The sequence below is a fragment of the Mirounga angustirostris genome, unplaced genomic scaffold (assembly GCF_029215605.1).
Source record: "Mirounga angustirostris isolate CCGP_5_RB_7025 unplaced genomic scaffold, mMirAng1.0.hap1 SCAF_7, whole genome shotgun sequence".
In the NCBI taxonomy this organism is placed as follows: Eukaryota; Metazoa; Chordata; class Mammalia; order Carnivora; family Phocidae; genus Mirounga; species Mirounga angustirostris.
This window is the reverse complement of record NW_026991715.1, coordinates 37,063,001-37,087,558: the sequence shown is the minus strand read 5'-3', so window position 1 is coordinate 37,087,558 and position 24,558 is coordinate 37,063,001. Positions and strand designations below refer to the sequence as shown.

Below are 24,558 nucleotides of genomic sequence, written 5' to 3'. Positions count from 1 at the left end.
GGTTAGGCGTCCGACTCTTGGTTTCCACTCAGGTCATGATCTCGTGGTTGTGGGATCGAGCCCGACACTGGGGCTCTGTTCCCAGCGTGGAGTCTGCTTTAGATTCTCTCTCCCTCTCCCTCCCATGCTCTCTCTTTCTCTCCCAAATAAATAAAATTTAAAAATTAAAAAAAAAATGGATTAGTAGTAGGAACTTCTTCATAGAACTACTGTGAGTAATGAATAAATGAACTGATGAGAATAAGCACGCATAGTACAATGCATGACACATGCAAGCAGCTGACGTATTAGCACTTTGCTCCATCTGGTTAGAGTCTAAGGGTTGGTGACTGCCTGGACCAGAAGGTGTGGGAAAAGGAACAGAGGCAGGGTCACAGGTGAGGTTGCAGTTTCAAGCCCAGGTAACTACACATTCCTAGTACTCTCCAGTGTCCTCCCCACCTCTCCGTCCTAATCATGAGAAGCACTACATTCCCTAGCCCCCCTTCAGTTAGGAAGGGCCAGGGCCAGAACTAGGGTGAATGAGACCAGCAGGTATCTAAGGTGAAAAATCTGAGGAGCCACTGGCCCCCAGGGCCACACAAGTGCCAACCCCGTGCTTGCATGACACTGAGAGCCAGGGCCTTCCCGGCTTTCTCTCTAGGCACTTCCCTCCACTCACCTACTCCCAGCCCTGGGGAAGGCCGTGCAACAGGGTCTGGCCCATGAGTTGCCCCTGGAAGTGACCCTGAAGAGCCAGCACCCGGCGATTCTCTCCCTCTGCAGCTGACAAGGTTGCTTGTTGCAGGTGGTAGAGCTTGGTATCCACGCGAAGCAGGGTCCCCTGCCGACCTGCCCGCACCTGTAGCGAGATCAAGAAATACACTGTTGCTGTGATGAGGCCCTGAAATTTGGAGATGGTTTGCTACCGCTGCAAAACCTAGTCTGTTCTTCTTGCTCTCGTTCGTGTCATCCTCATCAAAATCAATCTCTCCATTTTTGTTGCTGTCAGCATGAGTAATGAACCCAGGCCAAGTGAGGTTTAAATATTAGCCATGACCCTCTCTAGTTATATTGTCTCTGAGCCTCCGTTTCCTCAGCCAAGAAAATGGCACCGATAAGGCAAAGCTCGCAGGGCTATTGTATGGGGTAAGTTGCGTCCTATTTGGCTATAAAGGGGAATGTCCTTCCAGAGGTGTTTCCTGTGGGCAGGGACGGTCCCAACACCTAACGCAGTGCCTTTGCATGTTACACATGTTACGTCAAGATTTGCTGATTAAGTCAAAGAAGACTTTGCCATATGAATTACAGCAGATTTTTTTTTCCCAACACGGTCCCAACGGTCCCAACACCTAACGCAGTGCCTTTGCATGTTACACATGTTACGTCAAGATTTGCTGATTAAGTCAAAGAAGACTTTGCCATATGAATTACAGCAGATTTTTTTTTCCCAAAGCGAAAGCTATGAGCCATCAGTGCACCAAGAAAATGGCCCAGATTTTCTCCTGCGTCTCTCTGTGAATCTCTTATTCTTTCAGTGCCTGCATCTGCTGAGTTGTCAAGGTTACCTCTCAGCATCTTTGGAATATTATTAGATGTTGACCCATATTGTGTCAAAATTATACAGAGACCTGGATGTGTGTTTGCCTTCCCCACTGTTGCAAATATTATCACTCTTTTCTGATCTGCTTCCCTCATTCAACTGCATGTAGATGTGCGAGAGGTTTTACAGCTCGGCTGTTCATCAGAATGAGATATCCTTCTGTATTCCACTGACTCAGTGAGATTGCAAGGGACTTAGACTCCAACCATGAACAAGTTGCAAAGTTCTTTCCTTCACCTCTAGGTGAAATTCAGCCTCTTCTTTCTAACTGTGTAGATACCATGTGGAGTTTCCCCGCATGGGTACGATCAGGTGTCTCACTCTCTTCAGCTTTCCTCCTCCTCCTCAGCATCCCCACCATCCCCACCGTATCCCGGCAGTGTATTTATTTGGTCCTGTGTTGGGGACTCCACTAAGCACTTTAGATGCATCCTATTACTCAAGCCTTACCAAAACCTTATGAAAGAGGTGCTAGTGGGAGTCCTATTTTACAGATGAGAAAATTGAGGCTCAAGAGAGTAAGTTACTTACTCAAGGACATGCAGTCCTAAATATCAGAGCCAAGATTGAACCTGGGTTTGGTTTGACTCTGAGTCCTGTGATCTTAGGTTTCCACTGTACTAAAGAAGAGATAAAAGTGAAGGGGCTCTCAAAGGTGCCCCAGTTTCTTTCCAACATGTATTTGAAAAATGGCAGCGATAACTAAAATTCTGAGTATTTCGGTAAGGGGTGGGAAGTAGAGAAAAATAACTGGCGATCCAGTGTGAAGAATGGGCTTACATAAAGCATCACTCGGAAGAATACCCAACTACCCACCCCCCAGGGGCACCTGGGTGGCTCAGTCAGTTAAGTGTCTGCCTTTGGCTCAGGTCATGATCTCAGGGTCCTGGATTGAGCCCAGAGTGGGGCTCTCTGCTCAGCGGGGAGTCTGCTTCTCCCTCTCATTCTCCCTCCGTGCACTCTCTCAAATAAATAAATAGAATCTGAAAAAAAAAAAAAGAAAAAGAAAAAAGGAAAAATACCCCCCAGTGTCTTTACAAGCTAGACTTTTAAGAGAATAGTAAAGGGATGTTATTTGGCAAAGTTATTTATTGGGAGAAGGTATTGTTAAAGTCACTTCTAAAGGCGTGCGTGGTGAGATTAAAAGTTAAGAGAAAAGGTACGTGAATATTCGCCTTCAGGCCAGTGTAAAGCATGATATCTTGTTAAAATAAATTTCCTTTCAAAAAATTACCTTTCATTTATTTTTTTTAAGTTTATTTATTTATTTATTTATTTATTTATTTTTAGTAATCTTTATACCCAAGGAGGGGCTCAAACTCACAACCCTGAGGTCAAGAGTCGCCTGCTCTTCCAACTGAGCCAGCCGGGCACCCCTCAAAAAAACTATCTTTTAAAACTGAATTTCTTTAATTGTTGAGGTTGAGTATCCTCTGTTTGTTGGCCATTTTTATCTTCTTCTCTGCAAATTAGCTACTCATAAAATTTGCCATTTCCTACGGAAATCTCCACATGTATATACGAATAATTTGCAAGAATGCTTTATATGTTATGGGAATTAGGCCTTTTGGTTGTCATTATATTGTAAATATTTCCCAAGTGTGTTGTTTACACTCCCTTTGTTTATGGCATTTTCTTTTTAAATTTACTTTTAATACTGAGGTTTAAAAAGGTAGCTTTGAGGCTTCCAGTGACAAGGAAAGAATTTGGATGTCAAACCCAGTTTCACAAATCAATTTCATGCCAGTAGCGAGAAGGCAGGGAGCCACTGTATAATTTGTGAGGCAATTTGCCGAAAGCTTCCTGTTAGTCTCTGGGCATCATTAAATAATAGCCATGTGCTGATTTGGCTACTTTCCACGCAAAGCCTTACAGCCACTCTATCAGCACTCCCATCAGTTTGTAATGCCTGGCTGGTCATAATAGGTGTTAACACCAGCCCATAAAACTACTGCTACTTTATGGATTTGTTGAAATGTCAAGTGATTTGCTGCCGAGAGAAAGAATGAAAGAAAGAAGGCGAAAGAAAGCTGGAAAGGAGACAGGGCACAAACAAAGAGAAAAGGAAAGAATACAAGAAAAGGAAGGAAATGGATACAAGAAAATACAAGAAAAGGAAGGAAAAAGATGAAGAAAGAAGTAGGAAAGAAAGTTTTTGAAAAGAAAAGGTTAAGAAAAGGAGAAAGAGCAGAAGGAAAGAAAGTAGAGAATCAAACTGTAAATAAAGATGGATGGATGGATGGATGGATGGGAGGAAGAGAGGGAGGGAGAGAAGGACAAAATGAAAAAAAAGTAAGGCCAAATCCGTTCTCACTATACGAAGAATCATAAATCCTAGAGATGAAAGAGAATACACAGTTTCCTTATATCTAAAGCTCTTGTTTTATTGGAAGAAATACTCAAGCCCAGAAAGGCCGAGTAACTTGCCTCACACTCCCACAGCAGATTCATACCAGAATGAGAACCAGATTCCAGCCAGGTCTTCCAATTCCCAGTCTAACCTGCCTTCTCTCACGCTCTTTTAGTTCACTGGAAGCTTGCTACTGACTTAAACTGACTTAAAGCAATATCTAACAAAAATAAGACGATAGCCAAAAATGGACCTTCTGCTAGACCAGAAAATCTTACCCCCTGGGATTTTTTTTTTTTTAACTGCAGCACATTGCCATAACAGAATTTGACCTTTAATGTGTAAACTTTAAAAAGACAGTTGAGCTAGCAGTTCCTTCCTATTAAAAAAAAAATTAAAAAGTTGTTCATAATCTATAATAGAAACATGTATTTCAGAGGAAATTACTGAAGTAAACTTAGGAAAAGGCTACAGTCTTCAATACCGTTTGGTAGAATTTTGATTTTTTTATTGATACTTGAGGAACATTGTACTTTTTTCTATTGCTGTTTGAGGTCAGATAGTCAAAGATAAAGAAAAGCAGGAGGTTGATGTCATTACACTTGACTTTTCATTCAGTGAGTGGGATTTAAGGTAGATTTGTGAGTTTCCCAAGAAGACAAGTGGAGAGTAAGTTGTTGAACATCAAAAGAAAAAATTGTGAATGACTGGAAAACCAAAGTATTTCTCCAAATGCACTTACGTACAGAGAATATCACCTTCAACGTTGTGTAAATGTGCCCTCTCTTTCCTTTAGTCAGGAGGCAGGGATGAGAGAGCTCACATTTCCTGTCAGTCCATGATTCTATATGATCCTATAACACTACGTAATCCCTGTGCCCTAATTAACTGGTCATTGCTTTAATTTCCTATTTTACTCTGGCAATGGGGAACTTGCTCCTTCATTCTGTTAATTTTTTCTGGATGGCATTCTGTGTATAAGCTTAGCTGTGTAGATTTGTGCCAGTGAGGCCAGAGTATTTACTTCCATTCATTCATTCAACAAATATTTATTGCACTACTTCCCCACCTGGCGCTGTTTTGGGTGTTGGGCATACAGCATAAACAATACAGATTAAAACAATAGCAACAACAACATCTGCCCTGACGAAGTTTGTACTCTACTGGGTGGTGGAGGATAGACAATAAATAAATGGATACAATCATACATGGTATGTTAGGTAGAAATAAGTGCTATGGAGAACAATAAAACGAAGGGATAGAGAGGGCGGAGTAGCAGAGGAGCTTTAATTTTAGATGGGATGATAAAGAATTCAGGTAAGATGTCTCTCTGATGAGCAAGGACCTGAAAGAGATGAGGAGTGAGACATGAGTATAACTGAGGGATCTTTGCAGGCAAAGGGAACATCCTGAGGACAGCCATTCAGGATGCTTGGCTGAAGCGCCATGAAGCGGAGGGAGAGCTCCGAGAGGTGGGGGGGTCCAGGTCTCGTAGAGTCAACTAGCCATGGGAAACACTTTGGCTCTAACTCTGAGCGAGATGAAAAGAAAAACCACTGGCAGTGCTTGAGCAGAGGGATGTGATCCATATTTTCACATGATCACATTGGCGGCTGGGTGGAGAAGAATGCATTCAAGGGCAAGGGCGGGGGCAGAGTGAACACTGAAAGAGGCTATGCCAACCCAGGCCAGAGATGATGGTGACCAGCATGGCCAGATAGCAGTGGAGGAAGAAGGATATGGCAGATGCCCCCTGGTATATGAAGACATGAACATGCATCTTGAGACTAGGAATAATAGAAGTTGTTAATGGATTGGATGTGAGGAATGAAAGAGAGAGGACTCTCTCTGGATGATTCCAAAATGGGGTCTGGTTATCTTCATTCCACTGTCTATTCAAATAAATCTCCAATGTCCCCCACAACCCTCTTCTCTCCTCCACCCAGCCCAGGTCCAGCTGTGCTGACAGCCAGTATGTTAATACAAGTTGCCTGCCACTAGGACTTACAGAATCGATTCTGGTTCTCCCCTTGATGTGGATTAGCAGAGTCCACACTGAGTTTAAGACTGCAATCACGGCTAGTTTTTTGCCATACTTGTTTCTTTTTTGTTTTCTGTGGTTTCTAGAATTTTATTTTGGTTTTAATGGCCTGATTATATAGGAGCCTTTGTTGTTAATTTGGAAACTTCTGGGGAAGCATATAGCAGGAAGGCAGAATGGATGGATGGACAGGAGAAAGAGATACAGGGAAAGAGACAAAGAAAGAAGGGGTTGAGAGAGAGAGACAGAGAATATGAAATGGCCAAATAATAAATTGATGAGTTGAGTTCGAAAGTGAAGGAACAGATGCAAGAACACAGTTACTGGGCAGACAGAATAAAAGAAGGTGATGGATCAGAATAGAGCCATCACCTCCCCCCCACCCCCGCGCAACTATCAAAAAAAGATAAGATGCTCACTGGAAGTGTAGCAGTAGCGTCTTCCCCAAGCTGATGACTAAAACCTACAGTCACAGGTCATATTAATTTACTGAGGCAAAGTTTAAAAAACAGAGAACAAGATTTAAGACTAGAAGAAAACCTAAGTTCGGTGTATGCAAACTCAAAGAATCTTTTTGTAACTTCAAGGAGGACAACATTCTAAATTTCTAGTTCTAAAAAGAGAGTGAGATAGGATAAATAGTAGCACCAGGATGATGATTTTGGATGTGTTAAGTTTATCGCCTTAAGACCACATTTATTTATATGTCCATGCTCCATCTCCTTGCATGACAACTTTTAAGAATGTATATAATAGATGGGACACCTGGATAGCTCAGTCAGTTAAGCATTGGACTCTTGATTTCCACTCTGGTCTTGATCTCAGAATCCTGAGATTGAGCCCCACAGGAGGCTCCGTGCTTAGGGAGGAGTCTGCTTGTCCCTCTCCCTACCCCTCTGCTCCTCCCCCCCTCTCTAAAAATGAATAAATAAAATCTTTTAAAAAAAGAATCTACTGGGGTGCCTGGGTGGCTCAGTCAGTTAAGCACCTGCCTTCTGCTCAGGTTATGATCCCAGGGTCCTGGGATTGAGCCCCATATCGGGCTCCATGCTCAGCAGCGAGTCTACTTCTCCCTCTCCCTCTGCTGCTCCCCCTGCTTGTGCTCTCTCTCTCTCTCTGTATCAAATAAATAAATAAAATCTTTAAAAATTTTTAAAAATTTAAAAAAGAATCTACTATCTGGGTATTTTTTTAAAGAATGTATATAATAGAAAAGGAAAAAAGAAAAAACTTGCAAAACTAAGAGTGAAGAGAAAATACTGGTAATAAAATAAAGGCAATGATAAAATTAATGTACTCCCACTCACCCTTGAGAAAAGAAAGAAAACGATATGCATACATAAAGTTCTGTGGAGTCACTAGAGATAGTCTGTAAATTTGGTTTTGAGCCTCCTACCAACCAAAGCAAAGTTCTCAATATGATCCTAAATAAAAACCTACAGTTTCTATAAGACTAAAACAAACCAGCAGTATTGTGGAAACTAAGACTAAAATCTAAAGAAACTGTGTTCTGTGGAACCACAAAATATAGATAAAGACCTTGACAATATTCTTTCAACAAATGCAATGACGGTGCACGAGGGTTTCCTTTTCTCCATACCTCTCCAAAACTTGTTACTTCTTGTCTTTTTGATACTAGCCGTTCTGACTGGTGCAAGGTGGTATCTCACTGTGATTTGGATTTGCATGTCCCTGATGATTTGTGATGTTGAGCATCTTTTCATGTGTTTGTTGGCCATCTGGATATCTGCTTTGGAAAAATGTCTATTCGGTCCTCTGCCCATTTTTTAATTGGATTATTTGTTTTTTTCGTGTAGAGTTGTATATGGTTTTTGTATTTTGGATATTAGCCCCTTATTGGATCTATCATTTGCAAATATCTTCTCCCATTCAGTAGGTTGTCTTTTTGTTTTGTTGATGGTTTCCTTTTGCTGTGCAAAAGTTTTTTATTTTGGTGTAGTCCCAGTAGTTTATATTTGCCTTTGTTTCTCTTGCCTGAGGAGACACATCCATAACTGTGCTGCTAAGTCCAATGGCCAAGAAATTACGGCCCATGTTTTCTTTTAGCAGTTTTATGGTTTCAGGTCTCACTTTTAGGTCTTCTAATGTTCTTAAGAAATTATTCATCTTTTCCACTTGTTAAGCGAAACATCACCAGTTAATTCTGATAACTTTTATTTCACATCAATATGTTTTAGAACTATTAGGAATGTACCATAAAATGATTCTTGCCACCATGGTAACAATTTGACCTAGCTGTCACTTTCTTTATGCCAGCTAATAGGATAAAAAGGCAACAGTTTCTAGGTGAAATTTCCACAGATATTTTATGTAAAATAATGACATCCTTTGTAACTTCTGCCATTTGACCTGTGTCAAACAAGCTTTCTGGAAACAAATCTATTTGAAAGATTCTGCTGCGATTAGAGCTGAATGCACTAGATGAAAACTTTCTGATTGGGGCCAAAGAAGCCAAGATTATTGGTTCTGCTGTGAGTGTTCCTGGGGTTAGGAGAGTTCTGAAGGTCACCATCATTAGTATTAATGTGGCCACAGAATGCATCTCTCAACTTGCTCAACTGTAACAAATGTGCTTAAAACTGAGCTAATTTATAATCTAAATGCATGTGTAGGATAGTAATCAGGGTGCTGTGCTGATTTAGGTGTTATGAGTTAGGGGAAACAAAAGATATGTTACTATTTTATTCATCTTTAACTATAAATTTTGCATCCTTGTATAGTTCCTCCTCAGGCAAATGAGTGTTCAAATTAATGTATAAAAATAAAAATGAAATTTTTTTTTTCCTGGCACCTGTTTGATGACAGAGAATTATAATCAATGGCAACATTGCCCTTGAAGGCAAGTTTTCATTTCCTCCCAAGGGGTGGTCAGAACGCCTGGGAGGGTTCGCCCTCAGCCCCTTCAGAAGTCCCCTCTTCCTCCTCTCCGGTGGCCTCTCCCACTCATTCTTGGGCCTGTGCAGATATTCAGGTAGATGCAGATCACTTTCACTTCTGCTGGGGAAATTACAACACATCTCTTTAAATGGCAGAGACCAGGAGAGAACTCAGATCTTCAGACACCAAACTATTGGACTTGAAAGGATCAGGAAACTTTCAAGCCCAGCAACACCAGAGAAGACCTGTGTGTCTGGGCAAACACAGGGGCAGGATGGGGAAGGAATAAAAAGGAGTTAGAAAGGGAAGAGGGGGAGAAAGCAAGAGGGAAAGATGGAAGCACATTGTTTAGTGTGAATATGCATGCACTCATCGATCCAGCAAATCCTCGTTGGGCATGGGAAGCCCAGCACCAGACCGCACGTGCTAGTTTTCACTAGGGTCTGACCAGGGGAATATCTGCTGACTCAGTAGCTCTCAGCTGAACCAGGAAATGCACCAAAATTAGGAGAGTCACTGTATTAATCAGGGTCACTTTGAAGCAAGTTATACCGAAAAAAAAGAATGCTCTGATGTGACTTTTCCTCTTCTCGTGAAATTCCCTACTTAACGTTCAAAGCAGAGAACACACCAGCAGTAGCTTTTGTCCACCAAGTGTCATGCAGTTGGCTTCTTCTAGAAAAAAAGGAATCTGCGTCACTTCGAAGTTAGATTTCGTTCTCTTGCTGTCAGAGCGTTGGCCCAGAAAGGGAGCCAGTTTCTGTGATGACTGCTACAAGGGCAGGTGTGGTTTGCGTCCCACAGATATTAACTTTGATAAGCACTTACTGAATGCCTTCTCCAGCTGAGAATGAAACAGAGCAAGGCTCCTACCCCCCTGGGGCTTTAATTGTAACTTCATAATGAGAATTTTCATCTGTGTGGCTCCTTCTCTAAAACACAAAGAAGGCTCTTCAGAGGCTGCTTCATTGAAGTGTCAGGGAAGGAAGGTAGGTGGTATTTTTATTCCCATTCTCCAGCTTGGTAAAGTGAGTTCTAATGAAGTCAACTTACTTGCTAACGGTCACCCAGAGGTCAGAGCATCAGAAAAAAAAAAGAAAGAAAGAAATGATCACAGGACTGTGTCATACGCTCAGCAGTTTAAACTGAAAAGGAAGAAAATGTTTTTGTGTATGTGGGCTTATCTAAAAAGAAATGGGTTGCTCTGTTTCTCAGTTTCTTTTATTCAGCAAGTTAGAGCCGGGCGCTACTCTAGGCAAGGAGGATCTAGCAGTGAACAAAACAAAACTCACAGGGGGCTTACATCTAGATAGGAGGGCCAGACAATGCATTTTTAAAATATATAATGTGCTATGAAGAAAATAAACACCTGGTGAGAGGGTAGTGAGTAGAGGCACTGCTTTGGATGGAGTGGGGTGGGGGATTCTCTGAGGAGGTGATATTTGAACAGGGATCTGAATGAAGTGAAGGAGACTTGTCATGTGGACATCTGAGGGACTCCAGGTGGGGGACCAGCAAGGAGGAAGACCGTCATGGAGGAAAGTAGTTGATAAATTTAAGAAACAGCAAAAAGACCAGTGTGGCCGGAGAGAAGCTGGGGCAGAGGCGGAGATTTGGCCAGCAAGGCAGCCAGGGGCCAGGGTGGTGATGCTAGCTTTGACTCAGTGGGATGGGAGCTATCCAGGATTAGAGCCAAGGACTACCGGGACATGGCTTACTTTTCACAGGATCCCTTTGGCTGGTGTGAGAAGAACAGACTTTAGAGGGGCAAGTGTGGAAGCGGGGAGAGCAGTCAGGAAACTGTTGAGATCTTGTCATCTGAGACAGGGTGAGGAGTCGGGGAGGCAGGCAGCAGTGGAAGGGGCAGGGGGAGCGGTCATTTGCAGCTTGTGTTCTGAACGTGAAGTCAATGGGATTTGCTGAAGGATTGGAAATGGGGAAAGAGAGGTTTAGATCAGATAATCTAGCTGACCTGTAAGTCCTTCGCAACTTAGCATTGCAGGATACCCATCAGAGCCCAGGAAAACATTCTTGTGTTGGGCACTCCGTCTTTTGGCCTAAATAAGACGACACTGTATTCAGTGCCAGTTCCACCTAGCCAAAAGGCTAGGGCAAATGAGTAGCCCTCTCTACTCCTTAGGGTCTTAGCGGTGAATTAGGGATGATCATTTCTGCTGTTCCTACTTCAAAAGGATGTTGAATAAAACTATGTAAAGATGAGGCAGTGCCAGCTTAGGGCTTATTAGTTATGTCATCAGCACCATCAGAGTTAACTTTATGAGTCAATTGAGTTGCCTTTGGTGTATCATTCATAGATTCTAGGAAGTTCCCCTGCCCAAAATTCTCTCTCCAACGGCTTGTCAAAGTGAAAGAATTTCACAGTGAGCCTGATTCCTTTCTGTTAAGGCACTGTGGACCTCAGACAGCCTCCTTTAAAATAGAAACTTTAACCTGACCTGCTGTCAGTCATTTGTCATTTTGGGTGATTAGACATATCAGATTGCTTTTCTGCCATCCTAGCTAACTTAAGTTGCAATGGGAGAAAGGACAGAATAAATATGGGACAGAGAATACAACTGTTGTGGGGCTGCTGAGTGTACTGTGGACGGATTGAGAAGATCCCTTGGGGGAGGGGCCTCCAGAAATAAACTGTGTCTACGGTGAACTGTTGTCCGGATTTGCCTGACATCATGGTGTTTCTCTCCTCTAATAAAAATGATGTCCTAGAAGCACACCTCCTTGAAATAATTTTAACAAACAGAAGCCAAATTGCTCTAGAAAAACATTGAATTCAGAGTCATGTGCTCTAATGGCCCCTTTGGCTTGCTTTGTTTAAACAAACTGGTCCCCACTGCACACTTCTTCGATTATGGGTGTCCCTGCTTTGCCTGAGCCTTTAAAGAGTCCCTTTCCCCTAAATACTTTTGCAAATGCCCAGGGGTGCTGACATGTAATCAGAAATCATTCCTTCGAGTGTCCCCATCACGACAGGAACCCGGGGACCTGGCCTCCACTGCTTCCGCAAAGATGTCCCTCAGGACTAGAGGTCTGTCCCCATCGCCGTCGCTGTCACGGTGACCAGCACCTGGAAATCCTGCAGGCCCAATGTTGGTAAATTTGGAATACCTGCCCGTCAAGCTGGGAAGGCAGCAAAGCGACAGCTAAAGGCTTGCTGAGGAGTGTCCCACATTAAATTGTTCAACCTCGGGCGCGATGGCGGTCTGTGGCAGCGCCTTCTCCCTGGAGGTGTGGCCGCCCGGCACAGTCATCACCCCCCACCCTGAGACTTCCCCAGAAGTACTGCCCCTCCAAGGTATAAACTCTGCTCCTGACATCGCTGCAGCTACCATCCCCACTTCGAGGACGGTCAACTCCTTGCCTAAGCCATTGCCTAGGCAATGGCCGTGGGCTGTCTGGGAGAGGGCAAGTTCTGGTGTCAGCTGAGATGCTATCAGTAACTCCACTCTGCACTAACGGCGCCCTTTCCCGTGGGAAGCCGTTTAGTTCTTCCCTAGAGGCACCTGTTCCTCCCTGTAACTGTCCTCCATGGGGAAGCGCCCTCCTTTCTGCACCTGGTGGGTAAGATTTTGATTTTTCTCAGGAGGCTCCTAAGCCCTGTTGAAAATCAGTAGATAGAAATGAATGCATCGGGGAAGGGCGTGGCCTGCCTCGGCTCCCGGAGCGCCCTGCAGTCCTCCATCACGTCTGCACCTTTTCCGTCTTCTGCTCTGAAGGGACCCCAGACAGTGCATCCCATGAAACCACAAAGATTCAAATCTCCCCCCTCCTGCTCGTGTCTCTGCGCAAGCAACAGTACAGATGATTAAATTCACAACACGCTTAGCTGCTACTGATGGTTAACTGGCAGTTTCTGAGTGCGATTCGGGGTTGATTCAAAGTGGAGCTATGTTTTTAGTGGTTGCATTTTAGTGCTTAGTGCCCCCGGATAGTAGGGCAGGCCCTTGCTGAGGACGCAGTCTGTGAAACACGGGGTACCAGCATCGTTCCTTAACATCACATGCATCGTGAACATTTTCTCCCCATAAAAGTTAAATACCTTCATGGCATAAAGTTAGAAAAGCACGGAAAAATACGTTGAAGAAAATAGTAATCGACTATCATCTACTTTCCACAGATAGCCATGGTTAATATCTTAATGCATCTCCTGTGAAATTATTTAGCATAAATTAGTATCTTTTAGGAAACGTCTAATATAAAGCATAAAATACACAAAGATCTATCGGAAACAGGGATGGTCTTATACACATACAATTTATACAAATGTGTATGTATATATAAAATAAGTATATATTGTTGAGTATAAGTAGATATTAATGAGTATAAATGAAAATGTATATGTTTATGCATATTTTATTGTGAGCATTTTCCCAGATAATTTGAAAAACATGATCTTTGAGGGCAGTAGTAGGGTAGTTTCCAATTTTTTTATTATCACAGCACTGCCTCTCTTCTCAGTGAGGGAGAACATATTCTTAGGGGCAGAACTTCTTTCTTAAGGGATGTATGTATTTGGCATCTCCTAACATATATATATGTAGCTGAAATACATCCAGATAGTTGGTTCTGACTCAGTGTCCGGCAGGTTCCAGCTGTGAGACTGGGCCAAAAGAGGCAGTGGCTTATAGCACATCTTCGGTTCTTGCTTCTGGTGGGAGGAATCTTGACCGCAGTTTCCAATATTCCTCTGCCTGAGAGTAGATACACAACTGTGTCAAATCATGGAACTTTGTTCTGCCTCTGCTTACTTTACCTGGAAAATGAGGATAAGCTCATCGATTTTGTGAACCGTGAGCGGTTCTGCAAGGCTGAGGTATTAGTTTCACTGTATCATGTGGTTACAGAGCTGAAGTAGTGAACTTGGTGCCCTGGAGTCAGGCAATGGGTTTTGAGTCCTGCGTCCATCATTTATTCTGTATTCTTATGTATCTTGGCCAAGTCACTTAACTTCTCTTTTCCTCATCTTTAAAATGGATAATAGCCCTCACCTCACAGGTAAGGATTAGGCAAAATCAGGTATTTAAGGCGTGCATCATGTGTTAGTGCCTATTATTGTTGTTACTTATTAGTTAGACTCAATGTGAAATTGCCACTTACTTCCTGTTAAATGTTCTTAAAGCATGGGTAGTGTGAGTAGTTAAAATGTAACCAAAATGCCAAAGTAACTATATTCAAAGTGTCAAATCAAATCAGTAAAGTCAGTGTTTTTCAAAATATGTGCCCTCTGAAGTTGTAAGTTCTGTAGAGTGTGGCCCAGAGACCTTTGGTGGGGGATGAGTGGTAATCCGAATGGTAAGGGCAGCCGGGTCTTCAGGACCCCCAAGCACGTAGATTTGTTTTTATGGCAAGAATTGTTAGCTGACGAAAAAAACCATTTCTTCATCTTGGATGCACAACTAGACCTCCTGTCCCAAGTCCCGTGCAATTAGGCATTACCATGTGACACCGTGGGTCATAGGGTCTCTGTCTCAACTAGCCCAACTCTACCATTGCGGCGTGAAAGCAGCCTTAGACAATAGGTAAACAAATGGGTGTGCTGTATCCCAATAAAACTTGTCCAAACTTTGCTGTCGTTTGCCAACCCCTGGACTAGAGCATGGCGAGCAAAGGAGAGTTACACAGAGTGGTTGGAAGGGCAGAACTTGCCAGATAGGAAGGACCTCATGGACCCTAGCGTGAAGTTAACTTTTATCCTCAGAGCAGGAAGGAAGGCTTCCGAAGGTTTTAGAAAGGGGTATGGCCTGATATATATAAACGCAGTCCTCAGTAGATTGGTGTTTCAGCTTGCAACCACCATGGGAACCACTGGCCCCATTTAAGTATCCCTCTGTGAATTTCTTAAGGAAATTCAAAGCGAGATCCTGACCAAGAGGGTATCTTCAAGGAAAGACCAGCAGGCAGACCCCAAGGGGCTGCACAAGGTGGTATTTATAACCTAGATGAAGTTGCCATGCCTTTATCACTGAACCTCAGGTAGGATCAGAACCCTGAATCTCAGTCCCCCCATCGCTCTCTTCTTGTCACTAAATTCAGGTGATTAGCATATGAAATCGGAAGCGCAACTAAGTAAGTGTCCATGGAAAACATAATTGCCCTATGTAAGCAGCCTATTCACTCTGCATAGACAGAACTACGTTTGAACAACATAACAATAATCCTAGTGGCTAGCATTTAGAAAGCACTTTATATGATTACCTGGTTTAATCCTCACAACAAGCCTATCTGGTAGAAACTGTGGTTAAGCCCCTTCACAGAGAAAGTCAGAGGTTCTCTAACTTGTAAGATGATGAAACGAGTGAGTGTTAGCGACGGGAGCTGAACCCACATGGTGTGAACCAGAGTCTGGGCACTTAACCACTACAGCGTGGTGTCCCAGGGGAGGCAAACCTGTTCAGAAAGTTGCTAGTGAACATCGAATCGGTTGGGGGAAAGGAAGGCAGGGAAATCCAATTTTACCATCTCAGGCATTCATCTCGCTGCAGAACCACATTGCGGGCAGGTAGGTCCTCAGCTCATAGTCCCATAGTTCCAAAGCTCTTTCTCCGCCTCCACCTCAGGCCAAAGTGGCCTTCCTACTGGGACAGGAATTCCCAAATCCTCTTATCTCCCGGATGGGCCTGGAGGCAGTACTGCTGGGGTTTATCAACTCTCTTCTCCCTCAGTGTCTCATCTTAATCTTTCTGTGCCTTTGGATCACTTTGCAACCATTTTATGTGAGTTTCATAATTAAACTCTGAGGGTAATTCCCTCGGCCCCACCCCCACCCCCATCAGGGAGTCCCCAACATGATTAATCTCCCCACCTAGTAAGACTGCAAAATGCTTTAGAATCCTTATTTATATCTTCACGGGGCGGGGCGGGGGGCATATCTGGAGTGCAATCGTCAGTAAGAACAGTTTGCCACATTAAGTAATGAAATCCTAACCTCCTACTGTGTAGACCAGCATCCCTCCTCAAGGATTAGAAATATTACACTTGCCCAGATATGCTCAGGAGTTCACTGAGGAGAGTGAATCAACATTTGAACTCTTTTTTATTTTTAAGATTTATTTATTTATTTGAGAGAGAGAGAGAGTGTGTGTGTGTGTGTGTGTGTGTGTACAAGAGTGGGGGGAAGGGCAGAGGGCGAGGGGAAGCAGACTCCCCACTGAGCGCAGAGCCCCACGTGGGGCTCGATCCCATGACCCTGAGATCACGACCTCAGCCGAAACCGAGAGTTGGATGCTTAACTGACTGAGCAACCCAGGTGCCCCCTGAACTCTTTTGAAAGAGAGCAGAAATGAATGAAAAGATCTGCTTGAATGGACAAGACAAAGTCCATCTGATCTGTGAATTATATTCCCAAGAACATACCGAGTCTTACGGCTAGCTGCACGAATGCTCTGCCCGCAGAATGAGCGAAGTAAAAGCGCGTGTCAGGGACAGAGCAGGTGCTGCTGGCGTCGTCTTATAGACAGACGTGCTGAGAGGAGGCAGGAGCTCACCAGGGCCACGGGTTAGCCCCAGATTAACAGCTGTGTAGTGTGCCTCAGAAGCTCGGACATGTCCCAAAGTGACTCACTGGTACTTCTGAGACAAGGTTTGACCCACTAATTAGTGTACCATAAAGTTTTAATAAAAACGTTTATTCAAAGTGCTGTTTTGATGAACACAGGAGTTATTATATGGGAGTTTAGAAGTTAGTCAAAGGAGTCTTGACAACCAGGTCCTTTCAACTCAGCCTTCCCTTGGCCCCTGCCTCCTCTTGATCATAACCTGAATCAACCTTAACTTGTCATCTCAAATGGAACATATGTTTTTATAAAACAAAGAGTAATGGCATAACTCCTGTGCTTTATTATTTCAGCTGATTTGTATCGATGTATCAACATTCCAAAGAAAATAGAAAGTTTATGCTGGTTTTAATAACTTTTTTCTTTTTTCTTTTTGCTATTGACATAGAATTCATATGATATAAACTTCACCATTTTAAAAAAAAATACAATTCACTGGGTTTTAATATCTTCTTAATTTTGAATATCCTCACTACCTATGCCCAGAGCTTTTCCATCACCCCAGCAATAAACTCCAAACCTGTCAGCAGCCACTCCCCATTCCCTTCTTCCCAAACCCCTGGCAACCACTCATCAGCTTTCCGTTTTCGTGGATTTGACTCTTCTGGACATTTAATAGAGATGGAATTTTATGTGACCTTTTGTGTCTGTCTTCTTTCACTGAAATAATGTTGCGACATGTATCAATCAGTACTTCATTCCTTTTTATGGCTGAATAAAGTTCTTTTGTATAGATACATTTTTGTTTATTCATTCATTCATTCATCAGTTGATGAACATTTAGTCATTTCTCCTTTTTGGCTATTAAGAACAATGCTGTTGAGAGGCCTGGGTGGCTCAGTCGGTTAAGCGTCTGCCTTCAGCTCAGGACACAATCCCAGGGTCCTGGAATCGAGTCCTGCCTTGGGTTCCCTGCTCAGTGGGGAGCCTGCTTCTCCCTCTGCCTGCCACTCCCCCTGGTTGTGCTCAGTCTCTCTCTCTCTCTCTGTCAAATAAGTAAATAAAATCTTTTAAAAAAATGCTGTTATGGACATCCATGTATTAGTTTTTTGGTGGATGTATGTCTTTGTTTCTCCTGAGTAGATACTTAAGGAGTGGAATTTCTGGGTCAGAGGGTAGCTCTGTGTTTAGCTTTTTGAGGAACTTTCATGGTGGCTGCATCATTTTATATCTCATCAGCGATATATGAGAGTTTCAATTTCTCCACATTCTTACCAACACTTCTTATTTTCCCATTTTTTTTTATGATAGCTATCCTAGTGGGTATGAAGTGATACCTCATGTGTTTTTATCTTCATTTCCCTAGTGACTAATGATGTTGAGCAACTTTTCATGTGTTTATCAGTCATTTGTATGTCTTCTTTAGAAAATTATCTATTCAAGTCATTTACCTATTTTTTTAAAACATAAGGTATTGTCTTTTTATTATTGAGTAGTAAATATTCATTACATGTATTGGATCTAGATCCTTATGATTTGCAAATATTTCTTCCATTCTGTGGGTTGTCTTTTCATTTTCTTTGTAATGTCCTTTGAAGCAATGTTAAAAGCTTTTGCTTTTGATGCAGTCCAGGTTGTCAATTTTTTCCTTGTTTTTGTGCTTTTGGTGTCATATCTAAGAAACCATTGACTAATCCAAGGTTATAGAGATTTACACCTGTATTTTCTTCTTAGTGTGTTATTGTTTTAGCTCTTGCATTTAAGCCTTTGATCCATTTTGAGTTAATTTTTGTATATGGTATGAGGTAAGGGTCCCACTTCATTTTTCTGCACATGGCTATCCAGTTGTCCCAGCACCATTTGTTGAAAAGATTATTCTTTCTTCATTGAATAGTCTTGACATTCTTGACAAAAATCAGTTGACAACAGACATGTGGGTTTCTGGATTCTCATTTCTTTTCCATTGATCTCTATGTCTATTCTTATGCAAGTACCACATTATCTTGATTACCATAGTTTTGTAGTAAGTTTTGAAATAAGGAAACTTGAGTCCTCCAAACTTACTCTTCTTTTTAAAGATTATTTTTATTCTGGTTTAGTAACTTTTTAAAACATCGAGCTAAAAATGAAGCTGCAACTCTCTAAAGGAAGACAATTTCAAGAAGACACTCTAACTTCTGCTTTGTATATAGCAGGTTCCTTTGAAAATGCTTGTTTCATGGAATAGATTAATTTCATCTCTCTTCAAACTCTGAATACCAAAGTCACTTCTTTGGAGCCTCTCCTCAAGTCCATCTCCTTTCTAAGAAAATAACTCATTCATTCCTATTCTGTAAATACATCTATTCAAGCACCTGGAACACTTCATTCTATTTCTGTTCATGTGTCTATTTCCCCCATTATACTATACCTCCCATAAAGGACTAGAATGGCATCTAATTCATCTCTGCATCCCCAAAGTCATGCCCTGAGTGGATGACTAATATGTGTTTGTTGGAAGGAGAGAAGGCAATAATGAAGGAAGGGAAGATGGGTGAGAAGGTAAGAGGGAAGGGAAAGTAAAAGAGAAAGAGAAAAGAAACAGCTAATATTTACTAAATGTTTATGATGTTCTACACATTGTCTTAAGCGGCATCATCTCACATTCTTACGAGTATCTTACAAGTTCATAACAGCCTTGTGAGTACTCTTATAATGCCCATTCTACAGATAAGGACAGAAAGACAAAGAATTAAATAATTTGCCCAAAGTCATACAACTAGCAAGTAGCCTAGGCAGCCTGGCTCCTCGGTTGTGGTCTTAAATAACACACCATGCTACCTGTCAAATAAAGACTCAACTAAAGGTCCCTGGGCTCTACTCTTACAGATTGGCTCAGCAGGTTTGAGGTGGTGCCCAGGTATCTTTACTTCAAACAAATGACCCAGTGATTTGACGGACAACTCTGTTGGCAACCAACACTGCAAGGGATGGCCAAATAAAACACATGGAGGGTCAAAGCAGGGAAGACTTTGGTGAGATGTCATCCTTGGAAGGAAAAGCCAGGAATGGTAAGAGACGCATGGATACTAGTAAAGATAACAGGTGAAGAAAAAGAAGCTATTTGTAGTCTAACCCAGAAGGAGAACAGACCAGGCAATGAACACCCCTTCAGCCACGGGCCCCCAGTTGGCCTTCTGTGCCTATGCTGCCTACTCTGCAGGGCACGTACCTTCTACCAAGTCCATATCACACCCTCAGTCTCCCTCACGGTATCCTAGCAGCAAATGAATGAACCTCAAAAGCACGAGAAACAGCTGACGTGTATTTATTGCTTGTCATTGCCAGGCTATGTTCTAAGTGCTTTCCACGTCAGAACTCAGTCTTCACAACATTCCTGAGGTGGGTACTGTTGTCTTCCCTCAGGTTACAGGTAAGGACTCGGAGGCACACAGAGGGTAAGAAGCTTATCAAGGTCCCATAGGTAACAAGTGCTGGAGCTGGATTGAAACCCAGGCAGTTTTGCCCCAGAGCTGATCCCCTGCACCACTATGCTGCTTCTAGAAGGAAGATAAAAGACAGAATGAAGGATGAGGCCCATTAATGTTGCAGTTTGGAAATGCTACTTGAAGCAAATTCTCACTTGAGCAAAATGAATGCACAAACCTTTCTGAACCCCTGTTGCTGGCCCAGCTCCAGCGAGAGTGTAGTTAGGAAAACTATGAGAACTCCAAGGGCACTTAGCTCCCTCCCCCTTGAGGCTGCAGGAGCCAGCCTCAGGTGGCTAGCCATTTGTATCCCTGGTAGTGGGGGTGTGAAACAGGAAAGGGTCCCAAAGCCAAAACCAAAACCCAGTCGTCTGTTGCCTCACTCATTGCTTTGTCTAATGTGTTATACAAACTTTGATGATGAAGTGAAAGGGGTTTTGATGGTGTGGACATAAGTAAACAAATGAATTTGTGGGTTGACATATCGCCAGCAATAAATTCATGGGAGATAAATATTGACATCTGAAGATTATGTATCACTGTGTTTAGTGTGTAGAGAACTGGACCAGGAGCTAGGAAAGCTTGCATGTTCATTTTGGTTCCTTGGCAAATCGGTGAGACTACAGACAAATCATTCCTTTTCTTTGTGCTTTTCTTTCTTTTGGCTATAGACTTTTGCTGGTTAAAGAGCGTGAGATCAAGTTCTTTGCTTTTAAATGTCTTTCCTGTTTGAGCATGCTCAGCGGATATGGGAAATCTATGGTTCTCTTAGGTTTCATAACGATCAGATCCCACAGGGATATGTAACTTGTGTGGTTTATAGAATTATAGGACCCCAAAGCTGTGCAGAGTCTGATAAATCACATAGTGAATATGCCCAGCTAGTAGCTGAACTTCTTTTGCAGAACCCCCAGCAGGTGCTCAGTGAGATTGCTCACTTTGCAATCCATCACGTACAGAGGAAAGTGGCTTAGTTTAAAGGAACCTACTGGTGTGTGTGTGTGTGTGTGTCCCCTTTCTGATTGGGGTATGCCTATGTTTCCTCTCACTTTTTGCAGAGATTGTAATTTGTTGGTTTCTTTACATTGCCAGTCCCTAGCACAGGGTTTAGTGACAACAATAATCACATAATATAACAGCACTTATGAAATGTCAGAGATTATGGTTTATTTAGAGTAGCTTCTTTAATCTGTATGTGATTGTTACAAAGCAAATACTATCATTATCTTTATTTTTCAGATGAAGAAACTAAGATTCAGAGAGGTTCAGTAACTTGCCTGAAGGCGCATGTCTACTAAGAGGTAGAGTCTCAAGTCTATTTCAGACTGAGCTGGAGCTATTAATAACTAAATAAATGTTTACCAAATCCAACTAGTGATATCGCTATCCACCACCATGTCTTATTTCCCTACAATGGATGAAAGAGGAGTATAAAGCTTATGTATATACAGCAATATTGCTATAAGAATTACAGATTTAATTCAACTAAGTGATTTTTTAATTAGCAGAGTTTTTTCTTCACTATCTGGTTTGGGTTTCAAAAACAATAAGATATTAAAATATCTTCACTAGACCATAGTTACAGATACTGTATTTAAGGTAATATATTATCAAGTCTACAATAAACAAAGCAATAAATATAAGGCTGGATCAGTATGGAAAGCAGAGTAATAATTTAGGCAGTCCTAAAAAGAAACTAGGTAAGTTATTTCTTTTGGAGGATTACTGGAGTTTTGTTTATTTTTTTTCTTTTAAAGCCATCCTAAAATAGAGAAGTAATTTCTATATTAACTAAAAATGGAAAGTTGAGGCAGAATGAATGGAGGTTGATATTCTCATTTATGTACATGTATTTTAAAGAAATAGTTTGACCATCTCACCTGGTTAATCATTAACAGGAAACTCTAGCCAAACTCTTAAAGCAGGTAAAGTTTATTTTTAGGCATCCAGCTGGCTTCTCTCTCTGGTTTCCCTTTTCTTTTAGAGCCACCCTAGATGCCTAGTAATCTTAGCCTGTGTCTCACTTCCAGAAGAAGGAGCACCCATGTTTTAGATCTTGACTTTTTGTGTCAGGATCATTTCAGATGCAAATGTTAAAAGAGCTAACTCCAACTGGCTGAGGCCAAGAAGGAGGTGAGGGTGGGGGGCAGGAGGAGAAGAGAAAAGAGAAGAAGGGGGAGGAGGAATTTATCAGAGTCTGTAATAGTGGAGTCTAGGGGTAGCCCTAGCCTCAGGATCTAGACATTCAAATTATATAACTGGAAATCTGTTTATCTCCAGATCTCTTTGTTTTTTTCTTATTTATTTATTTTTCAAGTAGGCTCCACATCCAGCATGGAGCCCAATGCAGGGCTTGAACTCACAACCCTGAGATCAAAACCTGAGCTGAGAATCAAGAGTCAGATGCTTAACTGACTGAGCCGCCCAGGTGCCCCGTTTTTCTTATTTTTCAATCAGCTTCATTGCAATGGAGATTCTAAGTGGTAAAATACAGTTCCTCCAGGCTTGCATTTTATCAGCTTGAAAAGGGCAAGTTTCTGAATAGTACCAGGAGGCCTAAAAAGAAAGCTCATTTGTGCCTGTTATGTGCCCATCTCTGATAGGACAGGCCTGACCCATCCATAGAGTTTGGGATGGAGTTAATCCCACCACAAATACATGGGCTGCATTTGGGAAAAGGATAGTTTTCCAAAGGAAACTTGAAGTTCTAGTACCACATGTGGAGAGTGGATTCATGGCAGATCAATCAATCAATCAATCAATCCACCATCTGGTCATGGTAGAGGACATACCAGATGCCCACAAAGGATGGAGGTTGGTCCTCACAATCATTGTGATATCCCTAAATGATCCCTTGCAGGTGACTCTTCCCAGTTCATATGTAAACTGATCCTCTTGAATTTATAATACAGGTAACATAAGGATGGATTCAGCAAAACTGGGTCCATAAGCAACACGTGAGGGATCTTCAGGTAGAAGCCTGTTCTGCACAGCCATCCATGACTCTTGCTCTAATTGAATTTTTCTAGAATGCCTAAAGGAAGATGAAAGTAGAAAACAAGCTGGCAATGGACAAGCCTATTTTTAATAAGCCCATTAATGTGGCACATTTAGGTGCTTAATGATTGTTATGAATTACATTTGCTTGAGCAATTCTAATTCTATACTACAGAAATACTTTCACAGTGGTGCAAAGATATAGATACAAGGATACTCATTGTAGCATGGCTTCCAATTGTGAAAAACTGGAAACAAATATTTCATCAATAAGGGAAAGGTTAAATTTATTATAATATAGCCAAACAATGAAAACCTGCTACTATTATCTGAATATATTGACATGGAAAGGTGTCCAAGAACACTTGAAGAATAAAGTTGAAAAATATGCATGGTAAAATCCCACTTAAAAAAATTAAGTGTGTGGGGGGGGTGGCTGGCTGGCTCAGTTGGTGGAGCATGTGACTCTCGACCTTGGGGTTGTGAGTTGGAGCCCCATGTTGGGTGTAGAGATGACTTTAAAAAATGAAATCTTGGGGCACCTGGGTGGCTCAGATGGTTAAGCATCTGCCTTTGGCTCAGGTCATGATCCCAGTGTCCTGGGATCGAGCCCCATGTCTGGCTCCTGGCTTGGCTGGGAGCCTGCTTCTCCCTCTCCCTCTGCGTCTCCCCTGCTCATGCTCTCCCTCTCTCTCTCTCTCTCTCTCTCTCTCTGTATCTGTGTGTCTCAAATGAATAAATAAAATCTTTAAAAAAAAATGAAATCTTTAAAAAAAATTCTGCATGTGTATACATGCATGCATAGACAAAAAGGTTCTGAAAGAATGCACACCAACTCTTAAAAATAGTTACATCTGCAAAATGGGATTGTGGGGGGGGGAGGTTTCACCTTTTACTTTATACATTTCTATCTTTTTTATGCTTGGATTTTTAAAATAAGTGTATATTTTTTAGCATGTATTATTTTTAAAGGTTTTTTTTTTAAGACAGAAGTAATATCTAAAAATACATTTCGTTCTTCTAATGCTATTTACACAGAGATAACCATACTTCTTGGAAGCCCACGATTTTCCTTCCGTAATATCTTTCCCTTAGTCCGCACTGCTCTCCTTTTGCTCCACTGAGTGACCTGATCAGGACATAGAGCCTTATTGAGCATTATTTCTAATTTAAAAAACCTGACTTATAAGGCATATGTGGAATATACTACCAGAATATCCATTTAGTGACCCATTTTTTTCACAATTTATCCCTTACTAGTTCCAGAGAGGACTTCGACTATTTATAATAAAAATAAATTTAGACAGAGAGGTAGAGATATCTCATAGATGGAATACAATTAAGCAATTAGAGACTGATCAAGGAGTCTCTGTTGGTGTGATGAACAGAAACACATGGGATGAAATCACAGAGAGGTAAAATAGAAAATGAAAATCAGGACCAAGGAAAGAGGAATAAAAATATGCTGGACATCATTCAACAGCTATTTGCTGATGGTAATTATAGGGATAGAAAACCCATCAGGCCTATGGAGCTAAAATTAATCAGCAAGTATTCACGGAGTACCTCCTGCTTCTATTACTGGTTCTGGCTTCTTGCCTGCCCAGTGCCCAGGCTGGAGACATTTGCATGACATTCAGCTTGTCAAGACGGAAGGAGCTAAAGAAGCAGGCAGAGGCTCACAGCAGCCTTCTATCTCTACCCCATCATGT

The 24,558-nt window shown here is 42.0% G+C and overlaps 1 long non-coding RNA gene across 1 annotated transcript in view; it reads right to left on the bottom strand.

Moving 5' to 3' along the window:
• LOC123857603 (uncharacterized) overlaps positions 1–24,558 on the bottom strand; it is a 45,403-nt gene that overhangs the window by 10,342 nt on the left and 10,503 nt on the right. The window contains exon 3 of the long non-coding RNA XR_010413052.1: positions 662–841. This is a non-coding gene — a long non-coding RNA (uncharacterized LOC123857603). The remainder of the gene's footprint in view (positions 1–661; positions 842–24,558) is intronic.